At 43.1% G+C, this 17,406-nt stretch overlaps 1 protein-coding gene across 2 annotated transcripts in view; it reads left to right on the forward strand.

Annotated features, from left to right (window-relative positions):
* FRMD4A (FERM domain containing 4A) overlaps nucleotides 1–17,406 on the forward strand; it is a 461,647-nt gene that overhangs the window by 76,411 nt on the left and 367,830 nt on the right. The gene's annotated exons all lie outside the window — the stretch shown is intronic.

Below are 17,406 nucleotides of genomic sequence, written 5' to 3' on the forward strand. Positions count from 1 at the left end.
CAGACGTTTGGTCTACCTCTGTCCTAACAGCAAGGCAAATTCTTGTAATTTGGACAGGAAATTGGAAGGGAGGGCAGGACTTCAAAGATGGAAGCTTGAGGGATTATTGGCATACTGTGTGGGGCAGGGACTGTCCCCCACCTGATCATCTCATGTCTACCCCAGCGCTTAGTTCAGTGCTTGGCACGTAGTAAGTGCTTCACAAATGCCATTATCATAACATGTCATGAAGAGGTGGGGTTAGAAATGGGATGCAAGAGGTTTCTCCCCAGAGGAGAGCAGGCTTCTCCAGGAGAAGCACCACAGCCTAGTGGAAAGCGCACGGGCATGGGAGTCAGAGGACCTGAGTTCTAATCTCAGCTCCATCACTTGTCTGTTGTTTGAACTTGGGCAAGTCACTTAACTTCTCTGTGCCTCAGTTACTTCATCTATAAAATGGGGATTAAGACTGTGAGCCCCATGTGGGACAACCTGATCACCTTGTATCCCCCCCCAGTGCTTAGAACAGTACTTCACACAAAGTAAGCACTTAACAAATGCCATCATTATTATTATTATTATTATTATAAAATGAGAATTGAGCCTGTGAGACCTATGTGGGAGATGAGCTGCATCCAACCTGATTAACTTGTGTCTACCCCAGTGCTTAGTTCAGGGCCTGGCACTTAGACATTAGCAAACACCATTAAAAGAAAAAAAAAAGTCACCAGACAAATACCCAGTGCTCTCTGGAGTGTGTAAGGTTTTAATTTGTGGTTTTCCCTCTAGGCAGCCACATCTGCACATGCAGCAACTTACAGAGTTCAAGCCTCAGATTTTGCATAATTTTAAACTGGAAAAACACTAGTGTCTAATTAGTTTTCTGCAGCAGTAGATTTCTAGCTCAACTCCAGCCTGTCACAAAACTCCTTCTACACAGCATTACGTGAGACAACACTGAATCTCTGGACAATCTGTTTCTTTGGCCAGGTAAATAACTGTTTATATGGGAGAGCACATTAATTTGCAGAAAAAATTCTATGGGTAGCTTGAGTGCAAAATGGCAAAGGTGGTAATTTTGAAGATATAACTTAGGGAGAAGAAAATGAACAGGGTAACGGTGACTGGAAGACATGGGATTTCAACAGGGCTTGGATAGTGAGAACAGTGGTCTGGGTAGGTTTGAAGTGGGAGGGAGTTTCAGGCTGGGAAATACACATAGAAAAACCAATTCTCTCTTGTGACATGAGGTTAAAGTCACAATTTTGCCCCACAGTTGTTTTCTATGTCTTGTAATTGGGCAGTCCCTGAACAAACCTCCCCACTTTTTATTGACTTAAATGATTAGGCTGTTCACACAAACCGACATAAATATATGTCATTTTGGCAAACTTTAACCCTGGTGAACAGTGAGGGCTGACCATATCCCTGGTTCAGCCACTTGCAAGAAACAGAGAAATCTAAAACCCAAGGTTGCTGACAAATGCTTCAAGGCCTTCTCCAAGCCATCCTTTAGCCTTCCAAACAGTGATGGATTTAGTTTAAGTTGGTCAGTAGTCCACAGTCTTAAAAACCCAATCTGAGTGACTCTAGCCTTGATGGTAAATACATATTTAGTCCCCCAAGCTTAGTAAGTGGGCTGTTTTGGTGGTAGGCATTTTTCTAAACAGTCACTTTAATGTTTAAATCCAAGATGCTTAACAGAAAAGATTCATTTTTTGAAGAGTTGGCAGATGTGCCTCCTGCTTCCTTTTATTTGCTTGACATTATTATAGTAGTCTGATCTATTGTGCAAATATGGCTTCAGACATGCACATATGGATCTAAGAACTAGTTGACAATGAATGCCTACGGGGATAATAGTCCATTTCGTCAGATGCACTTGATAGCAAATGTTTTTACTCCTCAAAGGTATCCTATAATTCACTATTTCATCTTACATGGTTGGTTTCAGTTCTCCATCAGCTGGCTTACTCACATCTAGTTGTTCTTAAACTCCCATCACACCTCAGTTTATGGTCTCTTTCACCCCAGAAAATCTCTTAACTGTCCTTACTCTCAACTCTTCCTCCGCTAAGAATGTGCTCTCAGCCCAGTCGAATGATGTCCTTCCCCTTCTTCAAAGCCCTTTTAAAAAGCCAGCTCCTCCAGAAATCATTCGCTGATGGATCCTCCCTTTCCCTGATCCTTCCACCCTATTCCCTCAACTCCGAGTCAAATTATCAATTTAAATATTTGTTATATTGTTTTACTATATATTTATCCACTCGTGCTTGCTGTTTTAAAATCTCTGCTGCTCTCCTTTTAGCAACTGTAAATCCATCCTCTTACAGTTGTCTTCCCAATGGTATTATAAACTCTTTGAGCGCAAGTACTCTGTCCTCAGTATTACTAAGTGACTGTCACAGTGATGACTGGTCTAGAAATTTTGTTTTGATTGAGAAACAGATATATGTTGTAACTCATTTCAGCTGGGTAATAGAGAGATTTTGGTTTACCCATGACCCAGCAAACTCTAGAGAAATGAAAAAGATGCAGTGTGGCCCAATGGAAAGATCACAGGCGTGAGAGTCAGAGGACCTAGCTCTAGTCCCAGCTCTGCCATGTGTTTGCTGTGTAACCTTGAGCAAGTTACTTAACTTTTCTGTGCCTGTTACCTCATCTGCAAACTGAGGATTGAATCATCTGAGTCCATTGTGGCACAGTGACTATGTCCAACCTGATTATCTTGTGACTACCCCAGCATTTAGAACAGTGCCTGACATGTAGTAGATGCTTAGCAAATCCATAAAAAAAACTTAGAAAAGTCCACTGGGCAGTTAATCAGTTTATACTCTTCCTGAAAGTTATCAAGAGTTAATATGTTGTACTCAATGTCTCTGCCTTTCCCTGGGATTTGTTCTGTGAAATTGTAGTCTAATTATCAATCTCTATATTAATTTAATACGTAGGTTTTATTGTAGCACTCATTGTTAGTAGCTTACTCGTAATCAAATGATGACCAAGCACCATCAATGCCTCAGTGATTGGGATTGATGTCAAGTGCAGTGTATTAATGTTAGGAGACAAATCTTCAGAGCCTTATTCTCATCTCTTCTGTTGCCACTCTCTTGATGTCCTTCCTCCTGCCTTCAGTCCCCTCCTTGTTCACATCTGACAGAGATCTGATCTCCCCATCTTCCAAGCCATTCTGAAGCCACCTCTCCTTCAGGAGGTGTTCCCTGTTTCCCTTTTAGTCTCCCTACCTCATATCCAGTGCTTAGAACAGTGCTTTGCACATAGTAAGTGCTTAATAAATGCCATTATCATCATCATATCCACTCCCTCCTGTGCTTCAGCACCCCTCCTCCCTCTATGGTAATCATATGTTCTATTGTTTTTTTACGGTACTCATCAAGTTCTTACTAAGAGCCAGGCACTGTACTAAGCGCTGGGGTAGATACAAGATAATCAGGTTGGGCACAGTCCCTGTCCCACAAAGGGCCCACAGCCCAAGTTGGAGGAAGGGGGATTTAATCCACATTTTTTGGTTGAGGTATCTGAGGCACAGAGAAATTGTGGTGTGCCCAAGGCCACACAGATGAGAAATGGGGGAGCCTTGATGACTCTCAGTTCCATACTCTTTCCAACAAGGCCACACTGCTTCTCTGCTTCCTCCTATCTGTAATTTACTTTAGTGTCCATCTGCTGTACTACTCTGAGCTTTTATTTAGTCAAGAGTAGGCACTCAATAAATATGGTCAATTGATTGCATTTATAACCTTAGCAATGAATGTCAAGAAGGGCAACCATTATACTCTTCCTCCAAGTGGACTTTGGAGGCCATAAACTGGCAGGCTGGACCACTGTCCTGACCTAGTACAACATTACCTGTATTTTTCAATCACAAAAAGCACACTACTGGGCTTTGTTCAGCATTTGAGTTAGTTGCCTTTAAGAAGTGTATCTTTAGTATGTACAAAGACATCACTGAATGCCAGTACGCACACAATTCAGAAATGTACTCCTGGATATTAATGTAGGGTGTGGATTATCAGAACCAGGAATTTTTTTTCCTCTCAGAAGACCAAAAGAATAACGAATAAGTACACTAGATGCTTACCTACAGAGGTGCTGTGTCTACAGTTCAGACATGAAAGATATGGTTTTCATTATTCCACTCATCCACTGCACACAGCTCACTGCTATTCACTAGTAGTTTGGGGTTTGTCACTATTGTTTTATCATTTGGTCCAGAGAATAGATTCTGAAAGACTCAACAACCGCGAAATGTAGCTATTCAGACTCTTCACCGCATGTCACAAAGTGATTTATCATTTCAGACTCATTTTCAAAAGCAGCATTCTGGGCTTTCAAATTTTGTATTAAAAACTGAAACTGATTCAGAGTTCAGTTACCCAGACTGCAAAAGCAAATGGATTGCATGGCTGTGCAGTGTAATTGCTCAGGAGCCCCATTTTTGAGTGCATCCAAATTTTGCTGAGCACATTTTCTGGCAGAGGTATAAGATGTCAGATTTCTCCCTACTTCCTCTCCTCCTCTCTTGGTTTGTTTCTGTTCTACATTCCACAGTGACAGGTGCCAAAGGAGTCCAGAGATAGATAATGTGTTGGTGAGGAGATGTAGTATTGCTTTCTCCCAGGGGAAACTATTAAAGAGAATGATGGAATGGAATCAAATGGTGTGAGTGTGTGTGTGTGTGTGTGTGTGTGTGTGAGAGAGAGAGATTAAGATTCTGCTTTTGCTCCTTCTGTGGCTGGCAGTGGTATTTACACTACCAAGTAAAAGTAGTATCAATATGTGTTGACCCACAGAAGTGTTAGAGTTCAATTTTCAATAAGTACTGAGTGTAATAATAAATGTGGTATTTATTAAGTGCTTATTATGTGCCCAGCACTATACTAAAAGCTGGGGTTGAAGCAACGTTTGCAGATTTAAAATAGTTCTTGTCCTACCTGGGGCCCTTCAGTGAAAGCAGGATGAAGAACAAAACCACAGAGAAGTAAAGTGATTTGCCCAGGGTCAGACAGCTGGCAAAGGGCAGAGCCAAGATTAGAACCGAGGTCATCTGTGTTCTTGAGTAGCAAATTGAGAAGGAATAATATGTAGATAAGATATGAACTTTAATTCCAATAATTCTAATGCTTAAAGCCAGGCCACCACATGGGGCAATCACTTGTGTTCACACTCTTATCATCTCCCTATTAGATGACTGCATCAACCTCCTCACTGGTCTCTGCGTCTCCAACCTCACCCCTCTTCAGTCTTACCTACACTCAGCAACAAGGGTCATCTTCCTGAACATCCCTTGGTTCACTGTTCTCCCCTCCTCAAAAATCTCCATCACTCCCGTCACATCAAGAAAAAACTCCTGATCATTGGCTTCGATAATAACATAGACTCTATCCAACCTGGTTATCTCGTATCTACCCCAGTGCTTGGCACATAGTAAGTACGTAACAAATTACACAAAGATCAATGAGAATCTGCTCTGTGCAGAACACTGAGCTAAGCACTTGGGAGAGAGTACACTGGAGGTGAAAGATACGATCCCTAACCTCAGTGAGCTTCGGCCCTAATGGGGGAGACAGACCAATATGTGGAAAAAGAGAATGAAAAGTTGGATGAGTTCCCTACTAACTCTCTCTTTTATGTTCTCTTCCCAAGCAAACTTTCTTACTGTCTTTCGCCCTCATTGTTCCTGCTTCTGATCCTTTGCTCATTCCTTTCTCCTTGTTTGGAACCTCATTCCCCATCAGTCTTTTTTCCTGACTTCATACCATCCCTCTTCAAAGCCCTCCTGAAATCCCTCTTCATGCTCCTCCTGTTCTTCTTCCACCTCCTTCCTCCCTTCCCTCCCCCGCCACTGACAGATGCTGGCTCTCAGCTGCCTGCTTGGCTAACACATCTCTAGCATCAAGGGGGAGGGGAGTGAAGTCATTGGTCCCAGAATTCCTGGGATCACACCCCTGACACATTCTAAGACCTTGAGCACTGCTCAGTTGTCCATTCAGCCCAGTAGTCTGTCTCTCACAGTCCAGAGACAACAGAGAAGCAGCGTGGCCCACACAATCAGAGGACCTGAGTTCTAATTTTGGCTTTGCCAATTGCCTGCTGCGTGGCTTTTGGCAAGTCACTTCACTTATCTGTTGTCTCATCTGTAAAATAGGGATTCAGTACCTGTTGTCCCTCTTAGGCTGTGAGCCCCATGTGGGGCAGGAAATGCATCTGACCTGATTAACCTGTAACTACCCCAGGGCTTAGAACAGTGCTTGTCACATAGTAAGTTCTTAAAAACTATTAAAAAAAAGTTTGGCGGTAACGTGTGATGGTTGCCTTATAAAGCAGTTAGGGTGGACTTCGGGGTAATCCCATTTTACATGGCTTTCTTCATCTTTACATCCCTGACTTTCCCTCTAGTAACCCATTTTGGACCCCTCATTCATGAATTTATCCAAGCCCCTCTTTAATCTCTTTTAGACTATGAGCCCACTGTTGGGTAGGGACTGTCTCTATATGTTGCCAACTTGTACTTCCCAAGTGCTTAGTACAGTACTCTGCACACAGTAAGCGCTCAATAAATACGATTGACAATGATCTCTTGCTCTCTTCTGCATGGGGTAACAAATGCCATATGCTTGCCCCCTCTGTTGGAAAAAAAGGTTTTTCTTTATTTTTCTTCATTCCCTAAGTGCCACATTAACATTCTTGCAGTGGGCAGGGGAGGACTCAACCAATCAACTAATTCAATCAATCAGTCAATTAATCCAATCAATCAATAGTGCAGAGCATGATTCTAAATGCTTGGGAGAGTAGAATATAAGAGTTGGTAATCATATTCCCTGCCCACAGTGAGCTCACAGTCTGAAGAGGGAGCCAGAATATTAATATGAATAAATAAATTATGGATATGTACATACGTGTTGTGGGACTGAGGGAGGTAGGCTCAGCTGTGGGTGGGGAATATATCTGTTTATATTGTACTCTCCCAAGCACTTAGTATACTGCTCTGCACACAATAAGTGCTCAATAAATACAGTTGAACGAGGGGTGAATAAAGGAAGCAAATCATAAGGGTGGGAAAAGAAATGAGGGCTTAGTCAGGGAAGGCCTCTTGGAGAAGATGTGCCTTCCATAAGGCTTTGAAAATGGGGAGAGTAATTGTCTATAGGATATGAAGAGGGAGTAGGAGGGTAGCAAAGTGTGGTTGGAGCAGGTAAGGTGATGAGTGCTGTAAAGCCGACTCATTCCTCCCCTTCACCCACCCTAATTAAGTCTGTCTCCCCATTCTCATGTGAATTGAAAACAAATTGTGTTCCCCCTCATGCAAGGGGCAAAATTAGACTCAGCATCCGCTACTTGGTGTTACTGTACCCCAGAGGATTTATGTGGCTTGTCCGAGTTGACCCAGTGAGTCCGGGGCAAGGATGTGAGCCAAACAGAAGTGTCTTGGTTTTTCAGATCAATGTCTAGTTGGTTACCCAAAGTGACAATTAATTTGAACGATCTTTTCCCCCTCATAGAGAACATCCACCCGTACAAGTAATCTTTCTGAACAAAATTTCTCTAGGCCATAGCCACTTCTATTACTTTGGGTGATGGATAGGGGATTCCTATTTTTTTCCACATCTGAATAGCTATCATTTAATTTTTTTGAGAGATGCACAATGATGCATGCAAGCTTAGATGCGTTAGGTACACTGGGGAGAAGGTTTAACTTTGAAGTGCTAAGATGTGTTCATATTTAGTAATGAGAACCTTTCTGTAAGTGAGGCTTACTGAGGTTTATGGATAATTATTCTGCGTCATTGCTAAAGAACCCCAAACACACCAGAGTTTCAACTGATTTCACAGCTGATTTATATGCACAAAGTGTAATTAGCATCAGGCAATTTTCCTTACCAGATTGATTCTCATTTGAATATAGGAAAATACGCCATTTTAAAATAATTTCATACTTCGATGAACTGAAATGGAAACACTGGACACATATGGCATATATGCCGCAGTGACTCGGGAGAAATCGACTTCTCTCCCTGGAAGGGAAAATTCACTAAAGGCACTTACCTATGTTTGAAAGAAAGAGCAATGGAGACATTGTTAAGCCTGCTGCTTCTGTGAAACAGAGAGACCCCCAGCTCTTTAATTAACCCTACTACCGGTACACTCTCCTATCATTAGCACACTTTTCCACAGACAGTTTTTTTTAGTGGTATTTAAGTGCTTACTACGTGCCAGGCACTGTACTAAGTGCTGAGGTAGACACAGACTAATCAGGTTGAACACAGTCCATGTCCCTCCTGGGACTCACAGTCCTAATCCCTATTTTACAGATGAGGGAACTGAGGCCCAGAGAAGTGAAGGACTTGCTCGAAGTCACACAGCAGACAAATGGTGGAGCCAAAATTAGAACCCAGGTCCTTCTGACTCCCAGGGCTGTGTTCTATCATTAGGCCACTCTGCTCCCGAAAGTTTCAACAGCTTTGTCAATTCTGTCTTCAAGCAAGGACAGGTCTGGCTGGCAAAGGAGATCTTGTGGAGGGATTTGGTGCTCAGGAAAGAGAAGAGGTGTCATTCCCAGGCCCATTCTGCCTACAGAAAAAAAAAATGGCCTGTCAGTGCACTTGCATGTCCTGAACTCAGGACAGGCTCTTGTCACTATCGATCAGCTCGGCTAGAAGGTCCCATGTGGGAGTGTGTGAATCACTGATGGAATTGAAAAGTTAAGTTCTGATAACTTGTTCATTAGAACAGGCATCTCAGAGCCAGAGGCTTTCTGGAGCTTAGTTTGGGGACCTTCCCTTGGCTTCCTTGATAAGGATGACAAATGGCATCTCGTTAAGCCGGAACAGTTTCATCAATTAGCCGGCCACGGACCAGGGACCCAATTGGTATGAACGACTGAAACATAAGGTTTGGAATCAAAACGGTGAGGGAGCAGCATCCAGAATTTTCAGGGTCAGGTGACAGTTATGGGTGGAATCTGCTTGAATTGGAGAACAGCCTCTTGTGCCCTTTACTAATCCAGCAAGAGTGAAAAATTTTGTGTGTTTGGCATGCACATGTTTACTGAATGCATAGAGAGCAAATAAAGAGCAAGACACCAATTTTAAAGTACTAGTATGATGCGCTTCATTTGAGTTTTTTTTCTAAATCAAAGCATTCTAGACTTGACAGGGAGCCCTTGAGGTCATCTAGTCCAGTCTCCTGTGTCCAAGAAGTACTACACCCAGGATATTTGCTTACTTTGGGAAAGTAAAACCTTCCTTTGTTCTCCTTTCTCTCCACCCTCCTCTACCCACTTGCTATATGTAAACTGCTGCACTGGGCATTTGAGATACTCACAAGAGTATTAGGTACAATCCTAGTCCTTGAGGAATTTGCATCCTTATAGGGAAGACAAACAGAAACTACTGGACAAATACATACAAATGGAGTGTGAATCTAGAAGTGGCATGGCTCAGTGGAAAGAGCACGGGCTTGGGAGTCAGAGGTCATGGGTTCAAATCCCGGCTCTGCCGCTTGTCAGCTGTGTGACTTCGGGAAAGTCACTTAACTTCTCTGTGCCTCAGTTACCTCATCTGTAAAATGGGGATTAAGATTGTGAGCCTCACATGGGACAATCTGATCACCTTGTATCCTCCCCAGTGCTTAGAACAGTGCTTTGCATTTAGTAAGTGCTCAACAAATACCAAAATTATTAGCTATTATTATTTGATATAATAAGCACAAGCATTTAGCTAAATCAACAAAAATAATAATGATGGTATTGAGTATTTATTATATGCCAAGGTCTGTGATGGAGCACCATGGTAGATTGAAGATAATCAGCTCATCTGTCCCTATCCCAGATGGGGGTCTCAGTCTGCAACATAGAGAGGGCAGGTATTTAGTCCCCATTTTACAGTTGAGGAATTTGAGCCTCAGAGAAGTTGATTGACTTGGCCAAGATCACACAGTAGGCAAGCGGTGGAGCTGGGGCTGGAACCTAGGTTTTCTGACTCCTAGTTCTGCACTTTTTCCACTAGGATTTGTGGTGGCTGCGGGAACGGCATGATCGGAAGGCTGGAGGGATTAATTGGTGAATTGATTGGATTAATCAGAAGGATGAGTGATCTGTGACAAGTGAATGAAGTGAATATCAAGGGAGGGTCCCACTGGTGATGCCAGCCAAAACGAGGAGGGAAGTTGTGGGTGGGGAACTCCTTTTAGAGCTCACAGCCTATCTTGTCCTCAGTTTCCTCATATGTATAATGGGGATAAAATAAATGATCTGCCCAAGGACACATAGTAGTAGATGAGATTTGAACCCAGATCTCCCAAAGGCCCCGGTCTCTTATCACTAGAGCATGGAAACACTTTTCCCATCCTTGATAATAATAATAATCATTGTGGTACTTGTTAAAATGCTTACTGTGTGCCAGGCACTGTACTAAGTGCTGGGGTGGATACAAGCAAATCGTGTTGTACATAGTCCCTTGCCCCACATAGGGCTCACAATCTCAATCCCCATTTTACAGATGAGGTAACTAGGGCACAGAGAAGCAAAGTGACTTGCCCAAGGTTACACAGCAGACAAGAACCTAATCAGCGCTTAGAACAGTGCTTTGCACATAGTAAGCGCTTAATAAATGCCATTTTTATTATTATTATTATTATTATTCTTATTATTATTATTATGTGGCAGAACCTGGATTAGAACCCATGACCTTCTTACTCTCAGGTCCATGCTCTATCCACTGTGCTATGTCTGTCTAGATTTTGGGACTGGTTGCAATATCAACACTCAACAGAGGGTTTTCTCTCTCCTCTGGATATTTCTTTTTCTAAGAATAAGCATATTATGAAAAGCCAACATTGTAGTGACTTCAAAGCTGATTGGAAATTGTGAGATTTCTTTTTGTCTTCAGGTGGAAATCTTGAAAGACACCTCTTTTGATAGAGGTTGTTCTACCACATTTCCTGCCCCTCGCCCCCACTTGCATGCACACACAGCTTTGTCTCCTCTCCAAATGGACTTCTTCCAACCAAACTCTCTATGTTGTAGTCATTCAGGAAATAATTTGTCAATCTATAGCTATCTTAAATCTCATTTTCCTCCCTAAAAAAATGAAATATGTTTCCTGTTAAAAATTTATTTGCAGTATAGTTGTAGGATTAAATAACATATCTGAGATTGCCTTGTAGGATAGTTCAGCATTCTTTGGGTTTATGTTAATAGCTAAGCTCTATACAGTTTTTTCTTTAAAAAAACAACAACCCTGAACCAAAGTTTTCAATTGCAGCTGTACAACATACTGTGTAATTCAAATAGCACAAGGCACAGATAACTGAATTGCCCATAGTGGTTTCTTTTTAAGGGTAAGAAATATTGTGTGCTTTCAAATCCACATATTGATGACATTAATTATTTCAGGGCTGTTTTTTTCCTTAAGTGTATGCATGGAATTTCAAATAACTCTGAGCCCCTGGAATGTGCTCACTCTCCATGACTGTATCATTAATGCCAAGAAGTGGTTGCTATAGACGATGAGCAGGTAGCATTTTTTGGCTTGCTTGGCCACCACTGGGGGTCAGTTGAGCGGCTTTTCTCCCGGCATCCTTTATTTATACAACTACTCGATCTAAAATCTAACCAGATTAAGTGACCCAATTCATCACGCTTGCTCTAATCCAGTGCTAGTAATGAACTGCCAGAGATTAGTATAATGTGCTCTTTAGGGCATCTTTATTGGCTTTTATTTGCGATTCAATCTAGCGCATCATGATATTCAAGTGTAAATGGGTAAGTGCGCTGTGGCTTTTTCTTTATTTAATCTAGGGCCCAAAGTGGAGAATATACTTCTAATAAAGTGGCTGATCTGCTGGTTTCCATATAATTTGACTTCTCCTCCTGTTTTTCCTCTGACTTCCACTTTCCTGACCATGACTTCTGGTGAAAAGCCCCCACCCCATCCCTCTGTTGAGGACTTTTCACTAAGGGTGCTCAGATCAGTGCATGTGTGGTTCCTCATCTGAAGGCAGGAATAGCCTAGAAGGCTCAAGATTTTTTTTTTCTTTCCATTTGTCAGCTTAATTTTGGCTTAAATATCCCTGGCCTGCAGAGTAGGACTATGGAACATGTTGATAACAATGGCATAATGTACTGACGTTGGATATCAAGTTTGTAAATCAGCTTCACCAACAGAGAAGGAGATCAGTCTGCCAACCCCCATCATCAAACCTCCAGGCCTGCAAGACAGATGAGCAGAGGGGATTGTTGAAGTGAAGAATTAGCACTGTTTGCAGACATATTGCATTCCACATCTTGGGAAAGGTTTAAAACAGTAATAGGATAATGAGAATAAAATGATGTGCAACTTCAGTCTTCCGATTAATAGTCCCCTATTGGCCTGCTATCTTGCTTTACAAATGGAAAGGATTTCACAGTCCATTATTGTTAATACGATTATTGTTGCTGACACTGATCACTTCTCAGCACCAACCAAGCTGCTCCTCTGCTTAAGCCATCCTCTGGGTAATTGAGGTGGGACTTGGTTTTAGTAACAGTAGTAATGGCATTCCTTGAGTAATTATTGGATGCAATGTACTATACTTCACCACAGAAGTACAAGACACGTTATTGCCCTTGAGAGATGAAAATATCCATAAATAGTGGGATCAGAATAAAGAATTTAATATACGTTTGAATTAAATATGGGCACAACTGCTGAGGATGGGTATAAATAAATAAGTGGTTGAGGTGGCAGTTGGAGAGATACTCACTCATTTCATTTATTCAATCGTATTTATTGAGCGCTTACTGTGTGCAGAGCACTGTACTACGTGCTTGGAAAGTACAAGTTGGCAACATATAGAGACAGTCTCTGCCCAGTAACGGGCTCACAGTCAGTAATTGGCATTTGGTGAGCACTTGTTGTGTGTAGAGCACTGTACTAAGCCCTTGGGAGAGTAGAATATGAGAGTTGGTGGATATGTTTGGTGCCCACAACAAGTTAACAGTCTAGAAGGGGAATGTTGGGGGTTCATTCGGTAGGGTTTTTTGGAGGATAAAATTTTAGGAGGGCTTGGAAAGTGGAGAAGCCTGAGGTCTGGAAGATTTGGGGGACTGCGGGGGCTCCAGGCCAGGGGAAGCAATGTGAACACAGTCGCTTTGCACATACAAGGTATTGGCTCCTCCAGCGCTTAGAACAGTGCTTTGCACATAGTAAGCACTTAAATGCCATCATTATTATTACCAAGCTAAACTACTCACTGTGCCTTGTTCTCATCTCTCTCGTAGCTGGCCTCTAGACTGTGAGCCCACTGTTGGGTAGGGACCATCTCTATATGTTGCCAAATTGTACTTCCCAAGCGCTTAGTACAGTGCTCTGCACACAGTAAGCGCTCAATAAATACGATTGAATGAATGAATGTACATTCTTCTGCCTGAAAAGTCCCTCCTCATCATTTCTAGCAGACCACTGCTCTTCCCATCTTCATAGTCCTCTGAAAGCATGATTCCTCCTTGAGGCCTTCCATGATGAATTTCTCAAATCCCGCTCCTATCTTCTGAGCTCCTACTTCCAATTCAGCCCTTCTGTATCACTTAAGCTCTTGGTTACCCATAAACCCCCTTGTAGCACTCTCCCCAGAGCATCTATGTACCTAGCTTTACACTCTAGTACTTTCTCATTCTATAATGTTTCCCAGCTAGATTGTAAACTCCCTGGGGCAGTAATCATGTCCACTATCTCTAATTTATTTCTCTCAAGTGGTTCCTCCCTCTTCTCTCCCTCCCTTCCTCCTTCCTTCCTCCTCCTCCCTAACCTCTCACTGGGTTTAACGGCCCATTCACCAATCGACAGTCCTCAGCCTCTGGCTCGCCATTCATTCACAGGAGTAAGAATTTCTGAACCAGATTCTACTACACTTTTAAGATTGGAAACAGCTCCCATACAAAGCTGAATTCTGGAATTTCTTTATCACCAGTGCTCAAGAATGAATCAGGAAGAACTCTTAAAATAATTCAGTCAACAGGGGCCTCGTATAACCCAGGCCCTACTGGTCAACAGAAAAGTGTAAGTTATTAGAGACTGAGAACACTAGCTCTGATCTTCCATCTGAAGCCAAATCCCCAAACCCCAGGAAGGGAAGCTAATTCTCTACCTCTTTTTCCAACTCTTGACTTGGCAGGAAGGTGAGAAGGGCAGGTGCTGGAGGGAGTGGATGGCTGAGAATTTGCTTAGAGATGCAGTTACAGGCCAGGGTGGCTCTCTGGAAGGTTTGGGGACACATTTCTTTCTGTTCCATGTCCAATAATTCTTTCTGTCAGAGAATGCCTCTGTGCTCAATCATCTCGATTTTTCACACAGCCGGGCTATCTTGGACACTGAAAGCCGTCAGCATAATCTCAATTTCTCTCTGTTGGTTCCGGCTGCTGAGGCCAGAGCTGACACTTTCATCTTTCCCTCTTGGCTCTGATTCGATGTGACTGCCTCCGGGGTGTACCATGTAGAGGTATAAGCAAATTGTAATTTTATAGAGGGGGGCAAAAGTAAGTATCTTGGAAAAGCAATACCAGTCCCTAATTGCTGTTTATAATCCATCCTTTATGCCTGCCTGTGAGCTGGCTGCTCTTTTACTGTCTCACAGAGGCCTAGAGGCTGAGACCTTGGTCTTGGCGGATGCTGAGAATGTGCTTGAGTTCGCAACAGAGGTGTTATGATAAAGGTTTCCACTGTTCAAACCCATCCTGAGTATTTAATTCAACTGATTTTATCACTGTTGTTTTAAAAGATGCTACAGTTGGTAATTATATATTAATAATAGTAGTATTTATTAAGCTCCTTGTGGATGGGGAACGTATCTACTAACTCTTTTGTATTCTTCCAAGTGCTCGGTACACAATGAGCACTCAGTAAATACCACTGATTGATTGAAGCATTTGCTGATATAGGGCTTAGTTAAGTGACTTGCCCAAGGTCACCCAGCAGGTAAGTGGTGGAACCAGGACTAGAACCCAGTCTGTACTCCTGATCCTTTGTCTTTTTCGTTGTTTGCTTCACTAATCCAGTTTCTGCCCTAGGACAGAGGGTTGGACAGAATAGACTCTCCATACTCTCCTGCCTCCAAGTCCTGCCTTTTCCCCACAAATCCGCTCAGTCACACCTTCCCCCATCTTTACAACCCTCCTAAAAAACCACTTCTTTCAGGATGCCTTCCCTGATGACTTCTCACCACCCACAACAACCAAATAGCCACCTTAGCATTGATGCATTTATACCCATCTACCCATGTCCACAGCCTTTATATATAATAATGATGGTATTTAAGTGCTTACCATGTGCCAAGCACTCTTCTAAGCACTGGGGTAGATACAAGGTAATCAGGTGTCCCATATGGGGCTCACAGTCTTAATCCCCATTTTACGGATGAGGTAACTGAAGCACAGAGAAGTTAAGTGACTTGCCCAAAGTCACACAGCTGATAAGTGGCAGACCCAGGATCAGAACCCATCTATATGTTTATGTTCAGCTATTCAGCTATTTTTCCAACTATTTCATCCTGCCATGTTTATGCTTCTCCTTGTTATATCCATGTTCTTCCTCCTACTCCTACGATCTATAAATTATTTCTGCCTAACTCTTCCATTAAATTGAAAGCTCTCTGAGGGCAGGTTCTGTGTCTCTAGATTCTAGTGTCCCCATCCAGGCACTTAGTTCAGCCCTCTGCTCAAATACCATTGCTTAATTGAGATCTCCAATGGAGAACTATAATAACCCAGGGAAGTAGCAAACTTCAGCAGTAAGCAACAGTTTGGGAGCAAACCACAATTTCCTAAAGCCAACAAGTAAGCAGACAGATTTCCCACAAGCTCCCTCAGAAAAATAAGCACTACAGTGGTTTACCTAGTAGTAGCAGTAGTGTGCTGTGAAGTCCACTGATGTAGCTGCCAGTATCCCTGGTTGAAAGGCACTGATTGAATACAAACTCTTCTAATAATAATTATTGCGGTATATAAGTGCTAACGAAATGGAAAGCACCATGCTAAAGGCTGCTGGGGCAGATGCAGTATAATCAGCTCAGACACTGTCTCCATCAGTGTATCAATCAATCATTTATTCAGTGCTTGCTTGGTACAGAGCACTGCACTGAACATTTGGGAGAGAGTTGGAAGCCTCATGGGCCTTCACAGTCCAAATAGTGGGGAGGGCAGATATTTCGTCCGTGTGTTAAAGATAAGGTAACTGGGGCACAGAGAAGTGAAGTGGCTTGCTAAGTCAAGCAGCGGAACTGGGATCAGAACCCGGGTCTCCCGGCTCCCAGCTCTGGGCTCATTCCACTGGGCCATGCTGCCTCTCGGCTGGTCCCTCTTCTGGGTTGGCCACTCCCTCTTGGAGGGTGCTTTGTCAATATTCAACGAAACAAAACATCCATTACCCTCAGATTAAATCATTTGGTGAAGTTGAATGTCTTCCTGCAGCAAAGGATGCAGTTGGATGAACAAAGGGGCTTTAACCTCAGTATCTTGCCGGGATGGTGGGTGGGAGGTTGATCTGTCGGCGTCTGTTCACTCCCCGTGGAGCTCACTGCAGCTTGGTGCGGCCCTACCTGCCCCAACAGGGAAAGCCTCAGGGGCAGATCCTGTGTTGGCATCTTTCTCCTAGGACTCTGTCCAGCTTGTTTGGGGTGGAGTGGCCCATCCCTCCAGCACGCACTCATCATCTGCCCTTCCTGGGGGCAAAGCTTTGGGAATTCTGGGAAACACCCACTGTGACTCTGACACTCCCTTCCCCCACCCACCAAGTCCCGCCTCACAATCCTCCCTCTGGACATAGGTGAACTTCCAAAGGACCTTTGGGAAATCTGGAGTGTGGCCCTGCTGACGAGGACCCTCCACTTTATCCGGATTTTCTCGCTCACTTCTCATCCTGCAACAGGCATAGAGGCTGAAAGCTCCTCTTTAGACTAAGTTCTCTGTGGGCAGGAATCGTGGCTACTGACTCTATTGCACTGTACTCTCCTAAGTGCGTTTTAACTTGCTTTACAACACAGCAAGTGCTCAATCGATTTCATTGATTGACTAGTAGTAATAATCACTTGCTTTTGTATCAAAGCATTCTTGCATTACTTATTGTATTTTTGGTCTCACAACAATCCTGTGAGGTAGGTAGAAAGACTGGTATAATGGCCCCCGATTTGCAGAAGGGGCAAATGAAGTACAGAGAGGTTGAGTGACTCGCCCAAGGTCTAACATCAGACTGGTGGCAGAGCTCAGATTTGAACCCGGTTCCTCCAATGTCCAAAGGGGTGCTCTTTCACAGGCCCCACAACCTCCCTTAACTACTCTGTGTGAACATGGGCAAATCAGTTTGATTGGGGAGGGGCAGCATGGTGTAGTGGAAAGAGCACAGGCCCGGGAGTCAAAGAACCCGGGCTTTAATT

Source organism: Tachyglossus aculeatus (assembly GCF_015852505.1).
Source record: "Tachyglossus aculeatus isolate mTacAcu1 chromosome 12 unlocalized genomic scaffold, mTacAcu1.pri SUPER_6_unloc_1, whole genome shotgun sequence".
Classification (NCBI taxonomy): Eukaryota; Metazoa; Chordata; class Mammalia; order Monotremata; family Tachyglossidae; genus Tachyglossus; species Tachyglossus aculeatus.